This window comes from Rhinolophus hipposideros (assembly GCF_964194185.1).
Source record: "Rhinolophus hipposideros genome assembly, chromosome: 6".
Classification (NCBI taxonomy): Eukaryota; Metazoa; Chordata; class Mammalia; order Chiroptera; family Rhinolophidae; genus Rhinolophus; species Rhinolophus hipposideros.
The window spans coordinates 3111245-3114328 of record NC_138052.1 but is presented as its reverse complement, the minus strand read 5'-3'; the positions used below and the strand labels follow the sequence as shown (position 1 = coordinate 3114328).

The window sequence follows — 3084 nt, the reverse complement described above, 5'->3', positions numbered from 1 at the left end:
TTGCCTTAGAAAGCCTAGCCAAGGGTTTGTCAATTTTGTTAATGTTTTCAAGGTACCAACTCTTTTTCATATTAATTTTTCTATTGTCTTTTTGTTCTCTATTTCATTTAGTACTGCTCTGATTTTTACTATTTCCTGTCTTCTGCTGACCTTAGGTTTCATTTGTTCTTCTTTTCCTAGTTCTTTAAGGTGTAATGTAAGGTTATTTACTTCAGATTTTTCTTGTTTTTTGACATAGGCCTGTAGTGATATAAATTTCCTTCTTGAAACTGTTTTGCTGTATCCCAAAAATTTTGGTAGGATGTATTTTCATTGTCATTTGTTTCTATGTATCTTTTGAGCTCTCCTCTAATTTCTTCTTTGACCTGGTCATTCTAAAAAAGTGTATTGTTTAATCTCTCTCTGTGTTTCCTACTGCTTTCTTTTTGCAGTTGATACCCAGTTTCAAAGCCTTGTGATCAGAGAATATGCTTGGTATGATTTCAATATTCTTAAATTTGCTGAGGCTGATTTTATGTCCCAATATATGGTCTATCCTTGAGAGTGTTTTATGTACACTAGAAAAAATGTATAGTCTGATGTTTTAGGATGAAGTGCTCTATATATGTCAATTACGTCCATTGCATCTAATGTGTCATTTAGCATTGCTATTTCGTTATGTATTTTCTGTTTACATGATCTATCCATAGCTGTCAATGATGTATTTAAGTCCCCTAGTATAATTGGGTTTTGGTCATTTTATTCCTTTAGTTCTGTTAGTAGTTACTTGGTATATTTGGGTGCTCCCTGGTTGGGGGCCTAAATATTTATGACTGTTAGGTCTTCTTTTCGTATAGTCCCATTTACCATTATGAAATGTCCATCTTTGTCTCTTGTGACCTTTTTCACCATGAAGTCTGTTTCATCTGATATCATTATGGCTACACCTGATTTTCTCTGGATATCATTTGTTTGGAGTGTCAATTTCCACCCTTTCTCTTTGACTCTATGCTTCTCCTTGTAGATGAGATGGGTCTCTTGGAGACAGCATATGGTTGGGTTTAGCTTTTTGATCCAATCTGCTACTCTGCCTTTTTATTGGTGAGTTCAGTCCATTTACATTTAGGATGATTATTGATATGTGAGTGTTTCCTATCATTCCGTTTTTAGTCTTCGGGTAAAATTGTGTTTCCGTGGTTTCTTTGCCTTTTTGTTGTTGTCTATTATTTCTGTGTGGTTGTATTCTATGATGTTTCCCTCTGTTTCTTCTTTTATTACACTATATATTACTGTTCTGACCTTTTTTTGAGTGGTTCCCATTAAGTTTATGGAAAGGAAAGTTTGATATTTAGAGTATTCCATTTTCTTCAGAACGCTTACTTTCTCCATTCCCATATTCCAGTTCAGGCCCTTTCTCTCCCCGTTTTTATGTTTTGGTTGTCACAAATTGTCCTTGTTGATGGTGGTCGAATAGCCTCCTTTAGTATTTCTTGTTATGCAGGTCATGTATGAGAAAATTCCCTCAGCTTCTGTATTTCTGGGAAAGTCTTTATTCCTCCTTTAAATCTAAAGGATATCTTTACTGGGTATGTTATTCTTGGCTCATAATTTCTCTCTTTGAATAGTTTCAATATTTGATTCCACTCTCTCCTGGCTTATAGAGTTTCTGCTAAGAAATCCGATGATAGCTTTCCAGCTCCGGACCTGGACGCAGGGGTCGTAACGATGTTGATGCCCAAGAAGAACCGGATTGCCATTTATGAGCTCATTTTTAAGGAGGGAGTGATGGTGGCCAAGAAGGACGTTCACATGCCCAAACACCCTGAACTGGCAGACAAGAATGTGCCTAATCTTCACGTCATGAAAGCTATGCAGTCTCTCAAATCACGAGGCTATGTGAAGGAAGAGTTTGCCTGGAGACATTTCTACTGGTACCTTACCAACGAGGGTATCCAGTATCTCCGTGATTACATCCACCTGCCGCTCCCCCCCCCCCCCCCCCGAGATCATGCCAGCCACTTTGCGCCGCAGTCTGAGACCGGCAGGCCAAGGCCCAAAGGTCTGGAAGGCGAGGGACCTGCAAGACTCATGTGAGGAGAAGCTGACAGAGACACCTACAGACGGAGCGCTGTGCCTCCTGGTGCCGACAAGAAAGCCGAGGCCGGGGCTGGGTCAGCTACCGAATTCCAGTTTAGAGGCGGATTTTGTCGCGGACGTGGTCAACCCCCTCAGCAAAGTGGGAGCGGTTATTTGGTGTTGAATGAGCTTGTGACGAAAAAAGAATCTGTGTGCCCATCTTTGCATAATGTAGTCTGATCAGGAAATCTTTAAGAGTCAATGTAAATGGAGCGATACTGGATTGGTTGGGGGGAAGTCCCATGGCAGGGGGACATGATCAACAATCTCAGTAAAGTTGGAGCGATTATTAGTGTTTGAATAAACTTTGGAGAGAAAATGGTCTCAGCAAACTGGGAGCAATTTTGGTGTTGAATAAATTTGTGAGAAAAAAAAAAAAGAAATCTGATGATAATCTAGTGGGCTTTCCTTTGTAGGTTACCATCTTCTTTTCCCTGGCTGCCTTGAGGACTCTTTCTTGTCATTGATTTTTTTTTTTAATTTATTTGTATTTATTTATTTATTTATTTATTTTTTATTAGTTTCAGGTTTATTGCAGCACTTTACACAATAGCCAAGATATGGAAACAACCGAAATGCCCATCGGTCGATGACTGGATTAAGAAGCTGTGGTACATTTATACAATGGAGTATTACGCAGCCATAAAGAAGAAAGAAATCTTATCATTTGCAACAACATGGATGGATCTTGTCATTGATTTTGACAGCTTCAATACAATGTGACTTGGAGAAGGTTTGTTGGGGTTGAGGTAATTAGGTGTTCTATTTGCTTCTTGGATTCAAGGATCCAGTTCTGTCCACAAGTTTGGGAAGCTCTCATCGACCATTTGTTTGAATATATTTTCTGTTCCCTTCTCTCTTTCTTCTCCTTCTAGTATGCCCATTATTCTTATATTGCTCTTTCTGATGGGGTCAGAAAGTTCTTGTAGAGTTCTTTCATTTCTTTTAAGTCTTAAGTCTCTTTCTTCT

At 38.9% G+C, this 3084-nt stretch overlaps 1 pseudogene across 1 annotated transcript; it reads left to right on the top strand.

Annotated features, from left to right (window-relative positions):
• Positions 1 to 1704: 1704 nt before the first annotated feature.
• Positions 1705 to 2295, top strand: LOC308499101 (small ribosomal subunit protein eS10-like; annotated as a pseudogene). Its single transcript has one exon. The product of its transcript is annotated as a small ribosomal subunit protein eS10-like (transcript).
• The last annotated feature ends 789 nt before the right edge of the window (positions 2296 to 3084 follow it).